The sequence below is a fragment of the Dendrobates tinctorius genome, unplaced genomic scaffold (genome assembly GCF_039654945.1).
Source record: "Dendrobates tinctorius isolate UK_male_01 unplaced genomic scaffold, ASM3965494v1 ptg000019l, whole genome shotgun sequence".
NCBI classification, from domain to species: Eukaryota; Metazoa; Chordata; class Amphibia; order Anura; family Dendrobatidae; genus Dendrobates; species Dendrobates tinctorius.
This window is the reverse complement of record NW_027361687.1, coordinates 83,900,415-83,927,278: the sequence shown is the minus strand read 5'-3', so window position 1 is coordinate 83,927,278 and position 26,864 is coordinate 83,900,415.

The following is a 26,864-nucleotide window of genomic DNA, read 5'->3' as shown; positions in this document are numbered from 1 at the left end:
AGCAGCCTCACAAGGCAGTGTGTGTGTATGCAGCTCTGGAGAGGCAGTGTGTGTGTGTATGTATGCGGCTCTGGAGAGGCAGTGTGTGTGTGTATGTATGCGGCTCTGGAGAAGCAGTGTGTGTGTGTGTGTATGCAGCTCTGCGGCGAGGCAGTGTGTGTATACGGCTCTGGAGAGGCAGTGTGTGTGTGTGTATGCAGCTCCGCGGCGAGGCAGTGTGTGTATGCGGCTCTGCGGCGAGGCAGTGTGTGTGTGTATGTGACTCTTGCAGTGACTATTGCTGTCCCATGTCACTGTTTCTCATGGCCGCCATGATGCTTGCTGGTGCCTCTGTGGTACCTGAGCACACGGCTCTAGGCTGACCATGAAGTTTGCTCTGGGTTTTTCCTGATTTTATAGGTTCATCAACAAAGATCACAGTAATAAAACACTGCAGGGAGGAGCCCTCTGTGACTACACAGACCAGCAGCCTCACAAGGCAGTGTGTATGCAGCTCTGGAGAGGCAGTGTGTGTGTATGTATGCGGCTCTGGAGAAGCAGTGTGTGTGTGCGGCTCTGGAGAGGCTGTGTGTGTGTGTGTGTGTGTGCGGCTCTGGAGAGGCTGTGTGTGTGTGTGTGTGTGTGTGTGTGTGTGTGTGTGTGTGTGTGTATGCGGCTCTGGAGAGGCTGTGTGTGTGTGAGACTCTTGCCGTAACCATTGCTGGCCCGTGTCACTGTTTCTCATGGCCGCCAAGATGCTTGCTCGTGCCTCTGTGGTACCTGAGCACACGGCTCTAGGCTGACCATGAAGTTGGCTCTGGGTTTTTCCTGATTTTACAGGGTCAACAACAAAGATCACAGTAATAAAACGCTGCAGGGAGGAGCCCTCTGTGACTACACTGACCAGTAGCCTCATAAGGGGCATCAAAGTGGAGTGAGTGACAGGGTTAATGACTTTGGGCCACTGGCCTCACACTAAATATACACTTGTATTCTTACTGTGATATCAGGGGCTCAGTCATTAACTCCTTAAACATCAGTCACTTATTCATATCTGTGACAATGGTCTGTTTGCCCACTTTGATGCCAGTTCTGATACCCAGAACCCATTTGGGCCAGGCTGGAGAGACCTGGTTTTGATGTGGGGCTCCCTGGTCTATATGTCTGTGGTGTGATATCGGTGGCCTAAAGTTATTTAACCCTTTCATTAACACCCTTTGGTGCCCATTTTTGTGCCAGTTTTATTTTTGTAACTGTTTAAGTGTATTTACATCAGGGCACCTCGCTGCATTTGTTATTATTGTGATGCTTATTTTTTGTTAAACCTATAAATAAAGAGAAAATTGCCAAAACTGACTAATAAGAAACCAACTTCAGCTCCACATAAGAAACTGGACGAATAAGAAATTAACTTCAGCCTCATATACTCACCTGAGTCACCTATGGCGCGGCCCATTCCAATGGTCGTCGCTGGTCCTGGCACCTCCTCTCTTGTGATGCTGTTCTGCTTTTGTGTGGTTGATGCATTTTACGTCATCCACACAGTGTCCCAGTCCCCCAGCTACTACAGTGCACAAGTGCTCTTTGGCCTTTCCCTGTGCATGCGCAGAACAGTACTGTGCTCTGCCCTCAGTAGGGCAGAGAGAAGTGTGCCTGCAGTGGGCATCTCTGTGTGGATGGCATAGGGTGCATCATCCGCATGAAGCAGAGAAAGAGGGCCGCAAGAAGAGAGGAGGCCCTAGACCAAGACCAACGACACTCAACCAACTGGACCGCAACACAGGTGAGTATAATAAAAGGTTTTTTGTTTTTTTTTCTCAGTTTTACATGGTAACTTGGAGACCTATATACAGCATTATAGAATGATGCTACATGGGGCTGAAAGGTGGTGTCCGTAGGTTGTATGGAGAAAAACCTGATGACTTGATTCCTTTAAGTAAACATTGCCCGACCACTTCAGTTACGTACCAATATGTTACCCCACCCTGGGCCCCAATAAAATAAAAAAGCTTGTACTCATCTCCCATGCTGGCATTGTTCCTGCAGTGTCAGCCGTCGTTCTCCCTGAGGCTCCTGTGCTACTGTGACATGACCCCAGCGCCCAATCAGTGCTAGCGTCACTTTCCCCGCCTCCTGTGAAATTGAACATGAAAAGGATGTCAGATCAACCGCAGCCCGAACTTTGTTTTCAAGTTCAATTTGTTCATAGGAGACAGTGACGCCAGCACTGATTGGGTGCTGGGGTCACGTGTCACAATCATCGCACGAGAGTTCTGGGACAGCGAATGCCGACACCACGTAAACTTAACCGGCACGAGAGGTGAGTATAACCTTGATTAAATGTTTGGCCCCAATAAAATAATAAAGTAGTAAACCATGTCCAACCAATTCAATGACACCAGTGTGTTAAGTAAACAATTCCCTACCAGTTAAACTTCCCTACTGTTCTTCCATTTCCAATTGTGTATTTTTTTTTCATGGACTTGTATAATCTTAGTTCATTGATGTGCTTCATCCATGAATTCAGCTTTTTTTCTTCAGAGTTGACACTATTTTTTTTTCAGACATAAAAAAAGTTTCCTCCTGAATAATTAGATCAAATTGCCTTTTTTCCAAAAAAGTTTTTTGGTTTCACATGCGTCTAGCGTTGGTGGCCTGGCACCTTGGATTGTTTATGCCGGAAAGGTAGAATCAAAGTGGAATGTTGGGATTTTGAAAAACGCAGAAAACAAAGTAGCAGAAAAAAGAAACAAAACCTGTGTTTTGGCTGCAGCTTTTTTTTTTTTTTTTCTCTACTGCCAATAGATCAGGTTTTGGCTGTAGAAAAAAGCAAACACAACATGCAAACATGGCGAGTGTACAGTCATACATCTGCTTTTTGCTCTTAGTATACACTGCGATCCACAACAAACTGGCAGCCGGTCCCATGACCTGAAGTCAACAACTTTCCCATAATAAGAACCCCAGCTATCTCCTTTCTCTACATACAGCTGGTTACAAAAATTGAGGTGGATCCCGTATCTTTTTAAAAAAAAATATTTAATACGATTAATTTACAGTTGGCGGTGCTGACTACAACTGTCATTAGCGTCAACTGGTCTCTGATCGCAGGGAGACCAGACGACTATGATGAAAGTTGGATTCAGCACTGGGAACAGCGTTAACTATGCTGCCTTTTACCTGATGCCGGTACGTGTCACACTGATGGTACACACGGAAGGCACATGGATAGCTCTGGTAGTGTTTTTTCCAGTACTGGTAATATCAGGAAGTGTGAAGGGAGCCTAAATAGCCATCAGAGTGCTGAAAGTGAACGTCTCATAGGGGGGCTAAAAACAAATTGTAAATTTTTTTTTTTTTTATATCACAAAATACAAAAAAATAAACATATTGTACCCATAAATAAGTATTTCTATATGAAAAATAAAAGTGCACATTTAGTATCTCCTCGTCTGGGATGACCCTACATATAAAACTGTCACACTAGTTGAAGGTGTTGACTGCAGACTTGTGAATCCCCCAGCACACACGCTGCGCTGTGGGGATTTGTCGGCTTCCCATCGGGTATCGGAGGGTATTGTGAGAATCATGTGGGAATAGTGGATGAGGGCAGGTATATCTCGCCCAGATACCTTTCCTATGTGGCCTAGTCTGGTCAGTATTGCACCTGGTTACTAATGAATAATGGGAGGCGTATATAAAAGGATGCCAGGTGGTTGTGTGAGTGTCTCAGCCTGGGGACACAGAGAGCCTGTCTGTGTGAGAGACACGTGAGTGAAAGCAGTGCCCACAGCAACTGTGATTTGGCTGGACGGGAGAAGCCCGCCAGTTGGTAGTTAGGTTGTACTTTGTTTAGTTAGTGCCGGACAGGCAAGGATTTGTCTTATGTTTTATTTCTTTATGCATTGCTTTCACCTTTTAATAAACCTGACCTAGTGTCAGTTATACCCAGACCCCGGCTGTGCACCTGAGTTTCATGCTGAACGCACGTGACCTTTGAGCCCAGCAAAGGCGACCCTGGAGTGTTTTATCACATTGTGGTGGAGAACGCGGGCATCACGTTGGAAGCATGAGCATGGAGGACGTGGTGAAAGCGCTGGTACAGTCCACCGCCGTCCAGCAAGAAGCTAATCGGGTGATGATGGTGATGAAGGAGTTGGTGGACATGACTGCTACCGATCGTTCGCTTCTCCAGCAGGTGGCGCAGCGCCTGGCAAGCTTACCTGAGGTTAACCTGGAAGCAGAGTCGAGTGATTCACGTGAGTGGGTACTGGCAGAAGATGACCGAAGATGACGTTGAGGCATACCTGACCACGTTTGAACGGACGGCGGTGCGAGAAAAATGGCCGAAGGCACAATGGGCCGGCCTGATTGCCCCGTTTCTTTCCGGTGAAGCCCAAGAGGCTTATTATGACTTAGAACCTGAAGCCACGCAGGACTTTGACAAACTGAAAGCCGAGATCTTGGCCCGGCTGGGAGTGACGACCGCTGTCCATGCACAGAGAGTGCATCAATGGACTTATCAGCTGGATAAACCACCGCGGTCACAGATGTTCGACCTGATCCACGTGATGAAGAAGTGGCTACAACCCGAGGTGCTGACAGCGCCAGAGATAATCCAGAGAGTCGTCATGGACAAGTACCTGAGAGCTCTACCGCCAGCCCTGAGGAAGTGGATAAGCCATGGAAATCCTACGACGGGAGATCAACTGGTGGATCTGGTTGAACGTTACTCCGTGGCAGAAGGACTCCGAGACGACGCTACCCCACCTCATACTTCATCTCCACGTGGAACCGGTAAGACTGTTCCAGGGAGTAGGGGAGAAGGAAAAATCGGGACTGTCCGCACTGCGAGGCCGAGAGTAACGAACTATGGTCTAAGCAAGGGGCCCGTTAGGTGTTTCCGCTGCCAAGAGATGGGACACATTGTTGCGAACTGTCCGCTCACTTCTGAACCCATGCAGTGCGACGTCACAGACTCTAAAAACCGCATGTCTATGGTTGCACGGGTGGTGAGTGTGAATGCTGGTCAAAAGGATGTGGAAAAACACTTGTGTGATTTAACTGTTGATGGAAAAAATGTGGTGGCATTGTTAGACTCGGGAAGTGTGGGGACTCTGGTGAAGGCCAGTCTGGTGTCAGCCCCGACTGGACCATCAGACAAATTTTCTGTAACGTGTGTGCATGGAGACACCTGCTCGTACCTCACCACGGTCATATGCATTACTACTACCTATGGGTCTGTGCAACATAAAGTGGGACTCGTCCCTGCGTTATTGCATGATGTTATCCTGGGCCGGGATTTTCCCCACTTCTGGCAATTGTGGGAGAATCAGTTGATACCCCAGGGTAATAGTGTACATGATTCTTCTCCCAGGGCGCGTGTGGGTCCCGAACCCCTGGAAGAGGTCTCCCCGGAAGAGTCTGCTGGAAATTGACCTGCAGTTCCCGTTTTCAGTCATGGTGGGTGATAGGGAGGAGACCAGGGAAGAGGAGGAGGCTGACAGCAGTCCACCTCCCCATTTGCCGGATTTCGAAGTTCAGAAAGATAACTTCCAAAGCGAGCAAATAAAGGATCCTACTCTCTCGGGCTAGGACAAATGTAAAAGTGATAAATGGGGTACCCGTAGAACCTGGCTCTAGGCTGGCATATCCTTACATGGTCCTGGAGAATGATTTACTATATCAGAGAAAAAGGGGGAAGACACGGTGCAACTATTAGTCGTGCCAAAACCCTACCAGTGGCAGGTGCTGGACCTGGCCCACGGGCATGTGATGGGAGGTCACCTGGGAGGCCAGAAAACCACCGAAAGGATATTACACTGTTTTGTTTGGCCGGGCATGCATCACGATATTCGTGTATATTGTGAGTCTTGTCCTGACTGCCAAGCCCCTGCACCTAAGCCCCGATTCTGTAGCCCTTTGGTACCCCTACCTATTATTGAAGTCCCGTTTGAGAGGATTGGGATGGATTTAGTTGGGCCCCTTCCACGGTCTGCACGTGGACACCAACATATCCTGGTCATCTTGGATTATGCCACTCGTTACCCGGAGGACATCCCTTTGCGTAACACGGCCACCAAGACGATTGCCAAGGAACTGGTGCATGTGTTTAGTTGGGTCGGTATACCAAAACAGATGCTCCTTTATGTCCAGGGTAATGAAGGAGCTCTGCCGATTGTTACAAATCGAACCGTTACGCACATCCGTGTATCACCCTCAAACAGACGGGTTGGTCGAACGGTTCAATAAAACTCTGAAGCAGATGCTGAGAAAGGTGATAGACAAGGATGGGAAGAACTGGGACTATTTACTTCCGTATTTGCTTTTTGCCATCAGGGAAGTACCCCAGTCTTCCACGGGATTCTCGCCTTTCGAGTTATTGTACGCCCGACGTCCTCGCGGACTGTTAGACGTTGCAAAAGAAATCTGGGAGGGTCAGGTCACTCCGTTTAAAACGGTGATGGATCACGTCACACAAATGCAGGACCGTATTGCGGCTGTTATGCCTATCGTCAAAGAACACATGATACAGGCTCAAGGAGCCCAAAAAAGAATCTGATAGGGGTGCCAAGATCCGTACGTTTGCACCCAGAGATAGGGTGTTGATCCTGGTCCCCACGGTGGACAGTAAGTTCCTGGCAAAGTGGCAGGGCCCCTTTGAGATTAAGGAAAGAGTTGGTGAAGTAAACTACAAAGTATACCAGGCAGGTAAACCGAAACCTGAACAGATTAATCCTGTAAATCTGATAAAACCCTGGAAAGATCGGTCTGCCTTTTCAGTGGAGCTGGCCCGTCCTGTCTGCTCGCATACCGTACCGGAGGAACGGGTTGCAGAGACTCTCTCGGAGCAGCAAAAGACTGAGGTCAGGCAGTTTCTACTTCACAACCAAAAAACCCGGGCTGACTACGCTAATGAAACATGACATCGTAACGGAACCTGGTGTCACAGTTCACGTAAAACCATACCGAATCCCGGAAGCACGCCGTGAAGCAGTTTCCCGAGAAGTGAAGGCAATGTTAGTTAGGTGTCATTGAGGAATCGCACAGTGCTTGGTCCAGCCCGATTGTGCTAATTCCTAAACCAGTTGGCACCATCCTGTTCTGCAATGACTTCAGGAAACTGAATGCAGTCTCAAAATTTGATGCCTACCCTATGCCCCGGGTCGACGAGTTAATAGATCGGTTAGGAAAAGCCCGGTATATTACGACCCTAGACAAAGGGGTATTGGCAGATCCCTCTGGCGGAGGCTGCCAGAGAAAAGACGGCATTTGCTGCGCCGGAAGGTTTATTTCAATATATATATACCGTTTGGACTGCACGGGGCACCGGCGACCTTCCAGAGACTGATGGATCGAGTCCCAAGGCCACATAGGCAGTACGCTTCGGCCTATGTGGATCACATTTACAGCTTGGACTGGGAGACTCGTCTCCAGAAAGTACAAGCTGTGATTGACGACTTGTGGGAAGCAGGTCTAGCCGCGAACTCCAAGAAATGTCACATCGGGCTAGAAGAAGCCCGGTATTTGGGGTATGTAATTGGGAGGGGTATTGTTAAACCCCAGCTCGATAAGATTCAGGCGGTTCAGGACTGGCCGCAACCTGTCAACAAGAAGCAGGTGCAAGCCTTTCTGGGGATCGCCGGCTATTATTGCCGGTTCATACCCAATTTTGCAGCCATCGCTACCCCCTGACAGATCTTACAAAAGGGAAAGACTCTGTCATGATTAAGTGGAGTTTAGCGGCTGAAGAAGCCTTCCATAGCCTAAAACGGGCACATTGCTCTCAACCAGTACTGGTGACTCCGGACTTCTGCAGCGAGTTTGTGGTACAAACTGATGCCTCTGATACCGGTATCGGGGCCGTACTGTCACAAGTGAGGGACGGAGTGGAACACCCAGTCCTCTATCTCAGCCGGAAGCTGAACAAACATGAGCAAAAGAAGTATGCAGTCATAGAAAAAGAGTGCCTAGCCATTAAGTGGGCTCTAGAGGCCCTCAAATATTACCTGGTAGGCCAAAAGTTCAGGCTGATCACTGACCATGCCCCTTAAGTGGATGCACTTGAACAAGGAACGGAATAGCCCGGTGACCCGGTGGTTCCTTGCCCTGCAGGCCTACACTTTTACGGTGGAGCACCGCCCAGGGGTACAGATGGGGAATGCAGATGCCCTGTCCCGAGTGCACTGTTTGGCGGGTGTCATTGCTCGACCGGAGTGGTCTGAGCAGAGGGGGGGATATGAGGATCATGTGGGAATAGTGGATGAGGGCAGGTATATCTCGCCTGGATACCTTTCCTATGTGGCCTAGTCTGGTCAGTGTCGCACCTGGTTACTAATGAATAATGGGAGGCGTATATAAAAGGATGCCAGGTGGTTGTGTGAGTGTCTCAGCCTGGGGACACAGAGAGCCTGTCTGTGTGAGAGACACGTGAGTGAAAGCAGTGCCCAATGCAACTGTGGTTTGGCTGGACGGGAGAAGCCCGCCAGTTGGTAGTTAGGTTGTACTTTGTTTCGTTGGTGCTGGACAGGCAAGGATTTGTTTTGTTTTTTTTCTTTATGCATTGCTATCACCTTAATAAACCTGACCTAGTGTCAGTTATACCCAGACCCCGGCTGTGCGCCTGAGTTTCATGCTGAACGCACGTGACCTTTGACCCCAGCAAAGGCAATCCCAGAGTGTTTTATCACAGTATGTATGAGTTATAAATACTCCCAGCCAGTGAGCGTGGTCTCGTTCTCCGTACACTTCTGTGTGAAGCAAATCCGCCCCCACTAGTAAGACAGTACCAGACAATCAGTCAATGCAGTTGAAAGGAGCGAGTTAGGGTCCACTGGTCGGGAGTATATATAACTCATACCCTCCGATCCCCGGACAGAAATCGGCAAATCCCCGGTCACAGATTGGATGCCGACAAATCTCTGCAGTGCACAGTGTATGCGCTGGGAGGATTCATAAGTCTGCAGACTTATTGATTTGAACAGGACAGCCCTTTCTATCACTTCAGTGAACACTGTAGAAAAAAATGAGGGAAAAAACCATGCCTTCTCACCATAGTGCTGGACAAAAAGTGGAAAACGCAATCAAAAAGACGAATGTAAATTAAAATTGTATGTCTGAAAGTCATCTTATCCTGCAAAAAACAAGCCGCCCTACGTGTTTGTCAGTAGAAAAATAAAAAAGTTATAGTTGTCAGAATACAGGGATGCAATGACAATTCTTTTTCATGTAAAATAGTTTGTGTAAACTCCAAAACGTAAAAAAAATTAAGGTGATATTTCTGTAATCGTACTGACACAGAATAAAGCGGTCTTATCACTTATATCAAGAGTAATGGCATAAAAAAATACCATATTTTCTGGATTATAAGACACTTTTGTTCCCCCAAACTTTGGGGGAAAGTGGGGGGCTGTGTCTTGTAATCCGAATGTGTGCTGTAGAGGAGGGGGGGCAGCTCTGGAGTGGTGTCAGTGGGGTGGGCTGGCTGCGGGCTGCAGACAGCGGGTGGTCAGTGCTCCTGGTCATTAGGCTGATGCAATATTCACTGCACCCGCTGTCCATCACCTCGGTGCTGAAGCCGCACCGAGTTGGTGGACAGGGTAGCAGCGCATATTGCATGTGCCTGCACTCTCCCCCCACTGCCCCGTCACTATAGTCACCTTCTGATGATGGCTCCTGCTCCCAGCTCTCCCCTGTCTTTTCCTGTGTCTGTGCCAATAGGACCTGCGGTCACGTGACTCCCAGTGTACAACACTGCGGTCATGTGATGGAAGGTCCTGCAGCTAACAATGAAATGCCTGGATGTCAGCACAGACACAGGAAGAGCCGTGGGGGAGCTGGGAGCAAGGAGCCCTGATCGGAAGGTGAGTTAACTGTTTATTTTATCATGTGCATGCCGATGGGGTGGGGGAGCCAGCAGCACAAGGGGGCCATGTGCCAACAAGGATGAAGGACATATAATGCCAGTTTCCGTCTTACAAATCATATATAAGACAGGTCCCCATTTAACATAAAAAAATTTCTTTTTCTTCAACAAATTTGGGGGTGCGTCTTATAATCAGGTGCGTCTTTTAAAGCGAAAAATACGGTAATTCTATGACTATCCTGAAGTGTTGTGCACATGATCAGTAAATTTCCTTTGAGTATTTCCTGTGATTTTTTTTTTTTTTTTTTAGATTTTATTTATTTCTGCAGATTTTTAGCATTTTTCACACATTGACCTCAATTGAGTGTGTCAAATCTGCAGCAAAAACGCAAGTATAAAAATGTTTGCTGAGTTTGTTTGCATTTTTACAGGCTTCCTATGGCATGTCTATCGCTGCCATTTGCATGACAGCGTTGGAAACAGTCGTGGTGGTTCTCATTGGCGGTAACATTACTGCTGGTAAGACAGTCAGAGGGCTGGGGGAGAGGGTCATGCTGTCAGATGTCAGCATGACCTTGCAGAGATATTGCGACCCGTGGTAAAAGCTTATCTGACAATACAAAGGTGACATCAACCATCCCCCAACCATTACCCCACTTGCCACTACTACAGGGCAAGTGTGAAGAGCGAGGCTAAAAGCCAGATTTGGCGCATCTTATTGATGATCCTCTTCTGGGGCAGCTGAGAGCTGATGTTTTTAGTCTGGGAGGGGGCCAATTCCCATGGCCCCTTCCTGGGCTATTAATATCAGCCCGCAGCTGTCTTCCTAAGCTTTTTTTGGTTGGATTTTAAAGGGAGACTGCCCCATGTCAACTTTTTTTTTTCTGGGGTCCTTCTGTAAACTAGACATTAAAAGCTTAGCAAATAGCTGTGAGCTGATATTAACCGCATATGAACCTTCATGGCAATTGGCTCTTTCCCAGAATATTAACATCAGCCCTCAGCTTTCCCTCTGCTGGTTATTAAAATTATGCAGGAGCCCTACGCAGTGGTTTTTTTTTTTTTTTTTTCCTTTTTTTTTTTTTTATTTTTTTTAAATTAACAGTTGCTATCTGGTTACAGCCTATGTACTTTTGTTCAGTTAATTCTCCAACATAGGCTGGTGACAACTTGTTTGTGTATTTACTTATCGGTTTAGGAATGAGGGTGTCAGGCTCACACCTTTTCATTACTAAACCTAGGGCATGGTGTCAATGACAGCTACTGACATCAAGTCCTAATTCCATTACCCTGATGCCACACTGCACCAGAATTAAGAAAGGTGTTGAACCAAGAAATTACATCACAAAACTTTTTTTAATATCTTTATTTAGCTAAAAAAAAAGCCTTCATTGCTGTACAAAAAAGCATGCAAAAAATGCACCAAAAAGAGGCAAAACGCATCTTTTTGCTTTCAAGAGATGGAGATACCTTGCAGAAATTTCTGCAAGCAAATACTCAACATGTGCACACAGCCTAAAAGTTGACCAGCAATTTCTCAATTTACATATTTTTCAGGGACTTCATCACATTTGGTGAGTTTGGGGTCCTTATGACAGAGAATATCCAAACATTCTAAAAACTGCACACCTCAAGTCCTTAAATCGACATTCAAAAAGTTTATTAACCCTTCAAGTGCTTACTAAGAAATGGGCAACATGGAAGGAAAAAATGAACACTTTACACGTTTTCTCAAATTTTGCTTTGGCTCCAAATATTTTTTTTTTCACAATGACAGTCGGAGAAAATGGCCCCCAAAATGTGTTGTACAATCTCTCCCGAGTACACAGACACTACTTTTGAGGCATAGTGCGAAGTTTAGAAAGTAAAGAGCTCTAGATCGGAGTTCAGCTTTTACTGGAATGGTTTGGAAGTGGCATGTCACACTGGCAGAGCCCCTGAGGTGGCAGAAAAGCAGAACCCCCCCCACATAACTGTACTCATTTTACAAACTACACCACCGATTAATTCATATAGGGGTGCAGTGTGTATGTTGAATCCAGAAGTTTATACCATTGAAAAAAGGATAATTACATTTTCACCACAAATGTTGTTTTAACTCCAGATTTTACATTTTCACATAGGTAAATGGGTAACAAAATAGAAATAAAATGTGTCACACAATTTCTGCTGAACATAGAAATATGTGGCTGTGCACTACTGCTTAGCCACCTGGTGTGACTCGGGAGGGACGATGCGCTATTTATTTGCATCCTGGTGCACATATTTCAAAGGGAATCTGTCACCCCATTTTGGGGCTATGAGCTGTGGCCACCGCCTTCAGGGGTTTATCTACAGCATTCTGTAATGCTGTAGATAAGCCCCCGATGAAACCTGAAAGATAGGAAAGACACGTTAGGTTATACTCACCGGGGGGCGGAGTCAGGTGCGGTGGGTGTCGTGGTCCGGCGCCTCCCATCTTTATACGATGACGTCCTCCTTCTTGCTTCTCCCTCGGCTCTTGCGCAAGTGTACTTTCTCTGCTCTATTGATGGCAGGGTAAAGTACTGCAGTGCGCTGGGAAAGGTCAGAGGTGTCCTGCGCACTGCAGTATTCTGCTGTGCCCTCAACAGGGTAGATAAAGTACGCGTGCTCAGGGGCCGAGGGAGAAGCAAGGAGGAGGACATAATCTTATGAAGATGGGAGGCGCCGGACGAGACGGCGACACCCATCGGACTGGACCGAACGCTGGGTGTTGAGTTCGTTCTCTAGTCCACCAGCTGTGAATTCTCCTTCCAGACTCCCTCTGGTGGTAACAGGAGGTAGTGAGGCTGATTTAATCAGTAGAGATCTACCACCTGATAATGAAGATGACTATTGGACCTCAGGAATCTTAGACTGGATTTAAGACAGCCGACGCCCTAGTTTAGTGCTGGTGATTGCTTCTGGCTTCTCAGGTCTTGGTTTTCGGCTCTGTTCCAGCCTTCTCAAAGCTAAGTGTTTTTGCTAATGTTCACACTTGATTTTGTTGGTCTATTCAGTTTTTTGTGTGCTCAGCCAGCCCCGGCTGGGGCTGTGCTGAATTTCCACTCTTATTTATCTGTATTTGCTGTTTTGCTTTTTAGTCCCTTATTAGATTGGCCTCTTTTTGCTCTCTCAGAATATTTCAGAGTGCTGATATAGTGGGAGAGGTCTAGTGACTTGAGGGTTAATTTTGGTATCAGAAGTGTTGGACATTATTTTTGTAGGGTTTTTTTTGGCAGATTGCAGACAGTGTCTTTCCTTTTCTGTTCTTTCTAGTTAGTTGGGCCCCATCGTTTGCTCTGCCTATTTTCCTGCCTGTGTTTGTGTTTTCATCTTGTTTCACCATCAATACATGTGTGAAGGCTGTCTATTCCTTTGGGGTCTGTCTGGGGCAGTTAGTTTTCCCTTTTCTTGCTTTAGGCTTATGTAGTCCTCCGGCGGTGACGAGGCGTCTAGATCATCGTAGGAACGCTCCACCGCTACTGCTAGTTGTGTGGTTAAGATCAGGGATCTGCATAGTTACCAACCTCTCTGGATTTCTGGGACTTGGCTCTTTGTTGTCCTCCTCGGTTACCCATTGATAACAGCCGGGGAGTGTATAATGTAACTTTTTTTTTTTTCAGGTTACATCGGGGGCTTATCTACAGCATTACAGAATGCTGTAGATAAGCCCCTGATGGCGGTGCCAGCAGCTAATAGGGCTAAAATGGGGGGACAGATCCCCTTTAATAGAATAGTTTGAGGACGCCATATACAAAGCCCATAAGTGCTAGAAAAGCCGAAAAAAAAAAAAAAAAAAACCCTCAAGTGACCCCAACTTGGAAATTCTACCCATTTGGAAATTTATCTACAGATATAGTGATGATTTTACTCCATTGTTTTTCTCCAAAAATAAGCAGCAATGGATGTTGAGTGAAAATTGCAAATCTGCTGTTGTAGTGCCCGAACACTGCACTCCCCAGAACTTTGTAGGGCCCGGATCATTTTTCTGAAGACATGCACCCGTAAGGTGAACTATCATCGCTACAGAAATGCTCAACATGTGGAAGAGAAATGTGGTTTAGGCACAGTGGCATTTGGATTTGGGAGTGCAGAATTTTGCTAAATTTCTTTTAGGGGGCGAGGAGCCATAGCGCTTTTCCAGTGCCTGTGCTGCCAGTAATGTATAAGCCCCTTAAATTTCCGTTTACAGATGATGAACCTGAGTGTGGACTTTGCTTGTTGACTTACTTGTTTAGTGGATTGAGATAATGGTGATTTGGAACATTTTGAGTAACATATCCTGTGCTCTACGCTCAGCATTTACATGGGGGTTCCATCTAAAATTCCAAATTATGTAAATCAGATCACACACCAGACAGGTCCAGTCACTATAATCAGGCAGAAGAGTTAGACTCCATCCGGCATCTGTTCAGCAGCGTCCTCTGTTTCAAAAGTGCACAAAACTGTGGTGGACTGCACTTTTACAAACCCCTAAGGGTATGTTTCCATGGTCATGAAACAGTGTAAAGCTGCAGCGTCAAACATGCAGTGGCCAGATGTTACAGCATAGTGGAGGGGGATTTCATGAAATCCTGTCTCCACTATGCGTTAAAAGATGCTGGAGGCAGACCCGCGTAATCGGGCATTCGGTGCGTCTTTCCAGAACGCAGCTTGTCTGTTTACAATGTGGCGAGGCTCCGTCGCCGCACTGTAAATTTACCATAGACTATTAGATGCGGTAAAACCACATCTAATGATTCGTCACATGAATAACTGCGTAAACGCAGCTTACTACGCATGTCCACTAATTTAAATAAGGTCTTACCTTCTCCCACCGACGAAAGTCCCCGTCCACTGCAGTTCTCGCGATAACTTTGCTTACCGTGAGAACTGCCGTGTTACCTCGAGAACTGCCATGCATGTGTCCGGGGGTTATCTCCGGTCACTAGGCTAGTTCTCACGGTCAGCTGACCGCGAGAACTACAGTGTAGGTGACCGCCGGAGATCTCTGGTGGTCATCTACAAGCTCTGCTATCTCTGGATGTCATGTTTCCAGATGTAGCAGAGTTGGACTCGTCGTGGGACACTGGTTGTTAAGGACTACGTTGGACAGGAAGTATTTGTTTTTTTTTTTTTTTTCAGGAGATCGAGGGCCTCGGGGAATTAGGAGTATAATAAAATGGCAAAAATGTGTGGTGTTCATTAAAATACTTTTTTCTGGCTGTGTCTTTAACCCTTTACATACTATAAGATTAGTAATTGATAGGCGTCTTATTGATGCCTCTCCATTACTAACTGGCTGAATGAAAGGCAACATTAACCCCTTATCACCCCATATTCCACTACTACACGGCAGTGGGAAGACAGAGGCTAAGTGCCAGAATTGGTGCAGATGCGCCTTTTCTGGGGCGGCTGTGTGCTGGTGTTTGTAGCCGGGGGGTGGGGGGCCCAATATCCTTGGCCCCATCCTAGACTATGAATATCAGCCCCACAGCTGTCTGCATAGCCTTTCTGGCTATTATAGGTGACCACCCCCCCATGTCATTTTTTGGGGTGTCCCCCTATTTTAATAACCAGTAAAGGCTATGCAGACAGCTGCAGGCTGATATTCATAGCCTGGGAAGATACATAGATATTAACCCTTTCCCAGGCTATAAACATCAGCCCCCAGTCTCCTGGCGCAGAAAACTGCGCAGGAACCCACACCATTTTTTTTTTTTTTTTTTTTTCAAATAATAAAAAAAAGACGCTGCATATTAAGCCGGGGTCAGACATGCGAGAAACTCGCACAAGTCTTGCACCTCTGTACCCGGCACTGCGCTCAGCTGCAGAGAAATGCATGCAGCCGCACCTACTGTCCCGAGTGCCGTCTATCTATCCCATATCTGTCTATCTATGTGTATAATGGAATGTGGGTTGGACAAACGTTAGAGGAGGTTGGACCAGAAATGACTTTTATTATTTACCAAAAAAAAAAAAATCTTTATTTAGCTTACAGAAAACGCATATAAATCCGAATAAAAAACGCAGGTGACCTGCCAGTGACCACCAGTGACAGATTTGGTGCAGATTTTACCTGTGTCAAATCCTTAGCCAATCCTAACCTTGGAAACATACCCTAAAAAGACGAACAGATCACAGGCCAGATGGTGTCCACAGTGCCTCTATCTGCCTGATTACAAGCAATCTTCTGTTGAGAATTCTGTCTGAATCGCATACTTCAGAGACGGACTTGGGAAAACTTGATGTAAGCACTCAGCATAGAACGCAGAATAAGTATGAGCCGAGCCTTACTGCGATCTTTGGGAGGCTGATTGAAAAAAAAATCAATAGTAGGTAAAGAATTGGTTTTACAGTATTTTTCGCTTTATAAGACGCCCCCCCCCAAATTTGTCAAAGAAAGATATTATTTTTTTTTTTTGTTAAATGGGGGATCTGTCTTATAGTGCCAGGGTCCGTCTCACAAATCATATATATGATTGTACGCTTTCAGAGTCCTCCTGGATGGAGAGAGAAGAAACGGAGAGTGGTGGTCATGAGGAATTCCCTGTTGAGAGGAACAGAGGCTGCTATCTGCAGACCAGATATAACTTCAAGAGAAATGTGCTGTCTTACAGGGGCAAAAATTAAAGATGTTTGACAGGATAGCAGGACTCTTCAGACCTACAGATGACTACCCATTCCTGCTACTACATGTGGGGACAAATGACACCGCAAGAAACGACCTGGAAACCATCTGCAGAGACTTTGGAAACTTAGGCAAGAAAGTGAAAGAACTGGGAGCGCAGGTGGTCTTCTCTTCCATCCTTCCAGTGGATGGAGGTGGAATAAGATTCTGCAGGTGAACAACTAGAAGTGGAAAGGAAGAACAAAGACAAAAGAATCTAAATAATAAAAATATTGGAGAAAGAGAAACCAATCACAAACTAAAATGCTTCTATACTAATGCACAAAGCATGGGCAACAAACAAGGAGAATTGGAACTACTAACACAGGAGAAGAAATATGATGTCATTGGAATCACTGAAACTTGGTGGGACGATACACATGATTGGAATACTAGACGGATACAACTTATTTGCAAGAAACAGACGTGATAAACGAGGAGGAGGTGTTGCATTGTATATTAGAAACGCGTATATCTGCACAGAGATTGAAGCTTCAGAGGCTGGGAGTTCTGTGGAAACTGTTTGGGTAAGAATACAAGGACAGAACAATGGAAAGGACACCATTGTAGGCATTTACTACAGGCCGCCTGTGCAGGCTGAAGATATGGATGAACTCTGTGACAAAACACTCCGGGATCGCCTTTGCTGGGGTCAAAGGTCACGTGCGTTCAGCATGAAACTCAGGCGCAGAGCTGGGATTCGTGTATAACTGACCCTGGCTCAGGTTTATTAACGGTGAAAGCAATGCAAAAGGAAATAAAACATAAAACAAATCCTTGCCTGTCCGGCACTAACTAAACAATGGACAACCTAACTACCAACTGGCGGGCTTCTCCCGTCCAGCCAAACCACAGTTGCAGTGGGCACTGCTTCCACTCACGTGTGTGTCTCTCACACAGACAGGCTCTGTGTTCCCAGGCTGAGACACTCGCACAACCACCTTGCATCCCTTTATATCCACCTCCCATTATCCATTAGCAAGCAGGTGCGATACTGACCAGACTAGGCCACATAGGAAAGGAATCTGGGCGAGATATACCTGCCCTCATCCACTATTCCCACATGATTCTCACATCTCTTTATGCATCAAATGGCCAAGTTCTCCAAAAAATATGACACAGTTGTCATGGGAGACTTCAAATATCCAGACATTTGTTGGGAATCTCTCTCAGGCAAAACTAATGGGTCAAGGAAATTCTTATCCTCTCTTGCTGACAACTTTATCTTCTAAAAGGTAGGGGGAGAAAACAAGGCGAACTGCTACCTTGGATCTAATCCTTATAAACAGGGAGGAAATGGTTGAGGAGGTAATAGTGGCTGCGACCATAGGAGGTAGCGACCATGCTATTTTAGAACTTTGGATAACTAGAGGAGGAAGACCTGTGAAGACTCAGACGTCAAGGTTAGATTTCAGAAAGGCAGATTTTAAGGGATTTGGAAAGAGAATTGGAGGGATCCAATGGCTGGATATCCTTAAAGACAAAAATGTTCAGGAAGGATGGGAAATCTTGAGAAAAATTCTCAAAGCACAATTGTTAACAATTCCGAAAAGAGGGAAGAATAGGAAGCAATTAAGGAAACAAGGATGGATGAACACAGAACTTAAGCACATGCTAAAAAGGAAGAAAGAAATGTTTATAAAATGGAAAGAGGGAGGCATATCTAAAGAAGAATATAATGCTGTCTGCAGGGCATAAATCAGATTATCTAAAGCTGACAATGAATTGAGGCTTGCAAGAGATGTCAAAAGCAACAATAAAGGATTTTGGGGATATGTCAAAAGTAAAAGAAAAGTCAAAGATACTATAGGATTTTTACAGGCTGAAAATGATGAAATGGTAAGACAGGATGTTGAGAAGGCTGAACTTTTAAATTCCTATTTTGCATCTGTTTTCTCTCAGAAAGGAAATGTAACATCAACTGTTCTTCACTGTCCTATTAAGGGAATAGAAGAATCCAGGATATCTATAAACAGAAAGATAGTGAGGAAACACTTAGCTAACCTAAATGAATTCAAGTCTCCAGGTCCAGATGAATTACACCCCAGAGTACTGAAGGAGATAGCAGAAGAAATTTTTGAACCCCTCTCCATAATCTTTGGAAATTCTTGGAGAACAGGAGAAGTCCCAGAAGACTGGAGAAGAGCAAATGTTGTTCCTATCTTCAAAAAGGGGAAGAAGGTGGACCCAAGCAACTATAGGCCAGTGAGTCTGACTTCTATACCAGGAAAGATCTTTGAACAGATTAATAAACAACATGTATGTCAGTACCTGGCTAAGAATGAAGTGATTAAACAGAGTCAGCATGGGTTGGTAACTAATAAGTCATATCAGACTAACGTAACTTCCTTCTATGACGGAATCACTGATTGGGTAGATCAAGGAAATGCTGTAGATATAGTATATCTTGACTTCAGCAAAGCATTTGAAAAGTATCTCATACAATCCTTATTGAAAAAAATGACTAAGTATGGAATGGACAAGGCAACGGTTAGGTGGATTCATAACTGGCTTAGTGATCGGACCCAATGAGTGGTCGTAAATGGCTGCACATCCAGTTGGAAGAATGTCTGTCTCAAGTGGGGTACCACAGGGCTCTGTCCATGATTTAATTAAATTTGCTGATGACACAAAGCTAGGAGGTATAGCTAATACTAGAGAAGAGAGAGAGAGGATTCAAAAAGATATAATTAAACTGGAGCAGTGGGCAGCAACTAAAAATGGTTTTTAACAGGGGAAAAATGCAAAGTACTACATCTGGGCAATAAAAATGAAAAAAGCATATACAGAATGGGAGGAATAGGGCTAAGCAACAGCACATGTGAAAGACTTGGGTATACTAATAGATCACAGACTGAATATGAGTCAACAGTGTGATGCAGCAGCAAAAAAGGCAAATGCAATTCTAGGATGTATTAACAGAAGCATACAGTCTAGATCACGTGAAGTCATTATTGCCCTCTACTCCTCTTTGGTCAGACCTCATCTGGAATATTGTGTCCAGTTTTGGGCACCACATTTTAAAAAAGACATCAACAAGCTGGAGCAAGTTAAGAAAAGAGCGACCAGAATGGTGACGGTCTGCAAACCCTGTCTTATGAGGAAAGATTGCAGGATTTGGGAATGTTTAGTTTGCAAAAGAGAAGACTGAGAGGAGACTTAATGGCTGTCTACAAATATCTAAAGGGCTGTCACATTGTAGAAGGATCATCTTTATTCTCATTTGCACAAGGAAAGACTAGAAGCAATGGGATAAAACTGAATGGGAGGAGACACAGATTAGATATTAGAAAAAACTTTGACAGTGATCAATGAATGGAACAGGCTGCCACAAGAAGTGGTGAGTTCTCCTTCAATGGAAGTCTTCAAACAGAGGCTGGACTGACATCTGACTGGGATGATTTAGCGAATCCTGCTTTCAGCAGGGGGTTGGACCAGATGGCCCAGGAGGTCCCTTCCAACTCTACGATTCTATGATTCTACATTAAGAGTCCAAGTGTCTGCATTAGGAGCACTTTACGGCCATAATATAGCAGGGAATAAGTGGGTGTTCCGTTTTAGTCCAGCTTGTGAACGAATGACACCGGTACACATACCTAGAATCCCTCCTTGGGACATAAATTTGGTCTTAGATGCTCTAACGGAAGCCCCTTTTGAACCAATAGACACCGTATCTCCAAAATACTTGTCACTCAAGACGGCCCTCTTAGTAGCACTGACATCTGCGAGGAGAGTTAGCGACATTCAAGCCCTATCCATAGATCCACCCTCTTTTCAGCTATATCAGGACAGGTTGATTCTAAAACCAGACCCCTCGTACCTTCCTAAGGTATCAGCATAATTCCATAGATCGCAAGAGATACTCCTCCCCACTGTCTTCAGGGACCCCTCCACTCCTGAAGAACAGCAATTTCACACCCTGGACGTTAGGAGAACTGTCTTAAAATACGTTGAAAGATCCAGGAACTGGAGGCAGTGTAGGGCTCTGTTCATATCCTTTCAGGGCTGTAAAAAGGGGTACGGAGTCACGAAGAGCACCTTATCCCGATGGATCAGGGATGCCATCTGATTATCCTACTCTGTGCGAATCGAAGACCCTCCGTAGAGCATCAAGGCGAATTCTACTAGAGCAATGGCATCTTCTTGGGCCGAGAGGGGAGACGTTCCAATCGAAGCCATATGTAAGGTGGCAATTTGGTCAACCCCTTCTACCTTCTATAATCGCTATAGACTTGACCTTTCATGAACTTCTGACCAAAGCTTTGGCAGGACTGTCCTTGGCACGGTGGTCCCACCCAGGTGAAGGTCTCTGGAATCTCTCCAGTGGGTGCTGTCGTGGCGAAGGGTAAAAAGCCGGATTACTTACCGGTAAAGCTCTTTTAATGAGTCCACGACAGCACCCGCTCACTTCCCTCCCTATGAAGATAATGGCAATAAATACACCACGTATTAAAGTGTATCTCTAAAAACAAGTAAGTTAAACTTAAAAAGCAAGAACGTTGCCTAACTCTTGGCGGTCCTCCTGGTACTCTGAAATACAACTGAGGAGGAGAGGTGGACCACCCCCTTTTATCTTTCTGTAGGTTTCCTATTCCTATGGGGCAGATCCCGCTACCTCCAGTGGGTACTGTTGTGGACTCATTAAAAGAGCATTCCCGGTAAGTAATCCGGCTTTTCGCTTTGTTTTTTATTTTTTAAGGGGTTCACTAAAGGGGTTAACTAGTGCGACAGTTTTATAGGGCGGGTCGTTACGGACGTGGCAATACTAAATGTGTACTTTTATTGTTTGGTTTTTTTTTTTTACTTAAATATTCCTGAATTCTTTTTTTTTATTTATTTTTTTTTTTTTTTTTATTTATTTAGTAACATAGTGTAGGGATTCAACTGGTAGGTAATAGCAGGGCTGCAGTAACGAGGCAACACACAGGCTCAAAGTCTAATTTCAGTGGTTTAATGTCACTTTGCAAACAGCAGGTTAACAGAAAATAAGGGGAAAACATAAAAGTACTCCAGCTTGGAGAACCACTGGTCCCAGACTCACCCCTTGCACGGGTCGGGCTTAACTAAGCGGCTGCCAGTTCCTGTGGCATCCGCCAGGTGCCATTCCCAGGGTTGTTGAGTCTTGCTGCTATAGTCCTGCAACACTGGGATCCTGTATACAAGTTCAGGCTAAGACCAGCCAAGTTCTTGTAACTTCCAGACACTCACCATGTGCCAAACACCAAACTCCATTACATAGCCCCTAGCCCCTCCCACAAGTGAGGTAGACATCACATGGGCTGATCATGTGACCATGACATCATCGCAGGTTCTGTCTTTAGGGAAAAACCTGGCCAAACATCTGATGGGAGAAATGTATCTCCCTTCCAGTAAAACACCCTTTACTGTACCACAATAGTAACATGGTTATTAAGGTTGAAAGAAGATTTTAAGTCCATCTAGTTCAACCCATATCCTATCCTAACTTGCCCTAACATGTTGATCCAGGGGAAGGCAAAAAAAACGCCATGTGGCAAACAGTAAGCTTCACATTGGGGAAAAAAATTCCTTCCCGACTCCACATACGGCAATCAGACTAGCTCCCTGGATCATTGCAATATTAAGGAAACTAGTGTATATAACCTGTAATATACTTTTCAAGAAAGGCATCCTGTCCCTTCTTAAATTTTAGTAGGGAATCGCTCATTGCAATATCATATGGCAGAGAGTTCGATAGTCTCACTTCTTACAGTAAAGAATCCGCATCTGTGATTGTGCTTAAACCTTCTTTCTTCCAGACGTAGAGAATGCCCCCTTGTCCCCCTTGTCCCCGTCACAGGTCTAAGAGCAAAACATTGTAATAAGATCACCCCTAAGCCTTCGATTTTCCCAACTAAATAACCCCAAATGTAATAACCTATCTTGGTATTGCAGACCCCCCAGTTCCCTAATAACTTTGGTCGCTCTTTGCACCCACTCCAGTTCAGCTATGTCTTTCTTATACACCGGAGACCAGAACTGTACGCAGTATTCTAAGTGTGGTCGCACTAGTGACTTGTATAGAAGTAAAATTATGTTCTCATGAGCAACTATGCCTCTTTTAATGCATCCCATTTTATTTGCCTTTGCAGCAGATGCCTGACACTGGCCACTAAATGTTCGTTTGTCGTCCACCCATATACCCAGGTCTTTTTCAGTGATGGCTTTGCCCAGTATTTACAGTTATGTGCTTAATTATACATCTTGTTTGTTCTACCAAAGTGCATGACCTTACACTTATCACCATTAAAGCTCATTTGCCATTTACCAGCTCAAACTTCTAGTTCACACAAATCCTCCTGTAATATAAAATTGTTCTCCTCTAATATAAAATTCTTCTCCTCTGTATTGATTACCCTGCAGTGTTTAGTGTCATATGCAAATATTGATATTCTACTCTCTATGCCCCTTACAAGGTCATTAATAAATGTTAAAAAGGGGGCCCAATACTGACCCCTGTTACCACACTGCTAACCGTGACCCAGTCCGAGTGTGCTCCATTAATTGCCACCCTTTGTTTCCTGAGCCAGCTCTTAACCCACTTACAGATATTTTCCCCTGTCCCCATTGTTGTCATTTTATGTATCAACCTTTTGTGTGGCACCATATCAAAAGCTTTTGAAAAGTCCATGTACACCATGTCCACTGCATTCCCTTGGTCCAGTCAAGAACTTACCTCTTCATAAAAGCTTATCAGATTAGTCTGACAGGAACGGTCCCTTGTAAACCCATGTTAATATTGGGTCATGAGGTTATTCTTTTTCAGATACTCCAGAATAGTATGTCTTAGAAAACCCTGCAGGATTTTACCCACAGTAGAGGTTAAACTTACTGGCCTATAATTTCCAAGTTTGGTTTTTGTCCCCTTTTTGAATATTGACACCAAATTTGCCATACGCCAGTCCTGTGATACAGACCCTGTTATGGAATATTTAAAGATTAAAAATAATGGTCTATCTGTGAGTGTACTTAATTCCTGCAGTACTCGTGGGTGTATCCCATCCAGTACCGAGGATTTGTTAATTTTGGTGATTTTTAGACGCCACCGTACTTCCTGCTGGGTTAAGCAGGTGACATTTAATGGAGAATTTATATATTTTTTTTTTATCACTGATCATGTTATCCATCATGGGATTTTCTTGTCTAAATACTGTTGGGAAAAAAAATTTATCATATCGGCTTTTCCTCTTCCACCATTTTACCCAGACTATTTTTAAGGGGGCTAACACTATCATTTTTTAGCTTCTTACTATTTATGTACTTAACCCCTTCCTGAACTTTGACGCCACATAGGCGTCATGAAAAGTCGTGCCAATACGACCCATGACTCCTATGTGGCGTCATGATTTGCCCTCCGCGTTGGGTGACCGGGGTCACTGAAAGGTCACAAGACACTTGATAGTTAACCCCAGGGGCGTGGCTTAGCCCCCACGTGCCTACAATCGCTCTGATTGGCTGTTTAATCAGAGATTGTAATATTTCACCAATGAAATAGCATCGGACGTGGCTGGAGACCGAGACCCGACTCCCCCCCCCCCCACACACCGACTGGCGGCACCGATCGACCTCGTAGTAATGGACTACCATCTTAGCAATTTTAAGGATGGAGGCAACATGATGCTCAGTGTATCTGTTAGTAAAGCCAGAATTGAGCCCTTCTTTTCCTCTCAAGATTTTTCTTTTTAACTCCTTTGGCATTGTTAAACGTTACTTTTTTCATTCCTATTACTTTTGGGATATTACTAGCTTTTGTTTTACCATCCAGCTTGTCCTATTGTAAGAGGATTGTGAACACCACAGCAGGGTTTTTATACTTTTCTTCGTTAAATAAGTTTCAGGTGATCACCTAATCGGAAGTACAGTAAGTAGAATGAGGTATACTCTGGTTGGAATTCAACGGACAATGGAATGGCTGTCAGACATGTAGAGAAGCTGATTTTTATAAAACTATGCAGTGGGCTCTTAATTTTTGCCAGAGAGATGTACATCGCTATATATAGCTCTGGCAAAAATTAAGAGACCACTGCAAAATTTTCGGTTTCTGACTTTTTTCTCTTTTTAGGTATATATTTTTTTTTTTTTTTGAATAAAATGTACATTGTTGTTTTAGTCTATAAGCTACTGACAATTTAAAGCTAAAAATTTTGTATTTTTCTCTAGCAACGTTCCACGACCGCATAGGAGGTTGTCTCCATGCCCTAATGGGGGACAGGTAGACCAAGAGAGGCTAAAAGGTCCCTCTCACCAGTGTCTCTCCTGTCCCCCATGGGGCATGGAGAGGTTATCGGTATGCTGTGTGGCCGGCTGCGGCAGTGTACCTGGATGATCTGGCCGGGCAGTGGTGGTCAGCGGCGCTGCCTCCCCTCCTCCAGACTGCTCCCGCCGTCTTTGGAACTCGGGTCCTTCCTGGCCCACCTGCGCTCCCCTAGGGGTAGTCAAGCGGGCCAGTGATCCCCAACCCGCAGCTCTCCGGTCTCTCCTTCTGCTGCGCTGTCGACGACCCGGAAGTGACGTCACGCGCGGGTCACTTCTGTGTTATGTCTATGACTACATCCTGCCATGGCGGCCCCCGTTCTGCTGATGGCGCATGGTGCTTGCATCAGTGCTGTGCCTGCTCCGGGACCCAAAGGAGTAGGGGGAGAAAGAGAGAACCAGTGCTGAGGGCGGGGTTAACCCTTTATTAACCCACCGGAAGAAGCCGACAGGTAAGGCAAATCCCCTGTCAGCATGGACGGTTCTTCCTGTTCTGCATCTACAGAGCCCAGCGCTGCCCCAGCCTCTTGTGTTACCTGGGTTGGGTACCTAGTGGTGCGATCTGGGTATAGAGGTCCTCAAAATACTTCTCTCCTCTTTTATAGGGAGAAAAGTCTGCCCACAAAAGCACCAATACCACCAGCAAGCCAGCTAAATGTCCCATATGTAGCGCAAAACTCCCCTCAAATTGGAGGAAAAATTTTGTCAGACACGCACAGACTGGGTAGTCAGGTCTGAGCACCTGTCATTGATTGACGAATTCTGCAGCCTTGTCACTCAACAGATTCTGACCTCTCTGGCTGCCCTGCCCCACCTCCTCCACTCCCTCCGACTGTGGGCTCACCTTCCCAAAAGAAGCGGAAAATTCAGATAGAGGAGTCCGAGTCAGAACATTCCTTTAACTCGGGTTCTGAAAATTGGGAACAACCAGGGACCTCTAAATCAGCTGAAAATGGGAGATGCCTCTTTTCCGCAGAATATGTTGAGGAGTTGGTCAGTGCGGCCCGTGCCACCATGGGACTAGAGGATGTACCAGTCCCTCAATCAGCACAGGACCGAATGTTCGGGGCTTTCGAGGGACCCAAACAAACAGGGTTCCCAGTACATAGGAGCATAGTAGATATGATCTCACAGGAATGGGAATACCCAGAAAAGCGCTATTCAGCTCCTTTGGAACTAAGGCATAGATTCCCCCTGGAGGGAGAGGCGTTTTAATGGGACATCCTGAAAGTTGATGTTCAGGTGGCAAGGGTAGTGAAAAAGACGGTCCTTCCATTTGATGTATCCCAGCTTAGCGACCCAATGGACCGTAAAGCAGAGCGTCTCCTGAGGAAAGCCTGGGAAACTTCTACCTCAGCCTTAAAATCGGGAATTGCTTCCACATGTGTCCAGGTGTCTCTTCCAATGGATAGAGGAGCTAGAGAATTATATTTCTAGAGGGACCTCAAGGGGCGACCTCCTTAACTCCCTGCCCATATTTCAAAGAGCCACAGGCTTCTTGGCGGATGCATCAATGGTGGTGATCCGTACTTCTGCCAGAGCTATGGTACAGTCTAATTCTGCCAGACGAGCCCTCTGGCTTAAAACATGGAGCAGTGATATTGCCTCCAAGGTTAAACTCTGCTCTTTACCCTTCAAGGGTCAACATGCCTTAGATGAAATCCTTGAAAAGGCCACAGACAAAGAAGGTGCTTCTGGAGCAGAAAATCCCAAGCAATCGTCTTTTTCAAGCCCCCCAGAACCAGTCATCCCAGCCGAGAGGAAAGGGAAAGATGGGGGAAGATGAAATTATGCTAAGGGGAGAGGCAGGAATATCCTGGTCCCCCAGACAGCAGCAAGAAAAACAATGACTCGGCCCTGGTGGGGGGGGGGGAAGGCTTTTGAAGTTTTCACTCTTGGCAGTTGATTTCCATAGCCCATGGGTCCTCAACGTGATCAAGGAGGGCCTTCCAGAGTTCAAATCCTCCCCCCCACCCCCCCGCGGGGCATAAGTCACCTCCTTACCACCTTGGGAGGCTTTAGTACTAGAATCAGGCATTCAACTCCTTCTCCAATCAAGCACCATTTCTCAGGTCCCTGTGAGCGAGCAGGGAAAGG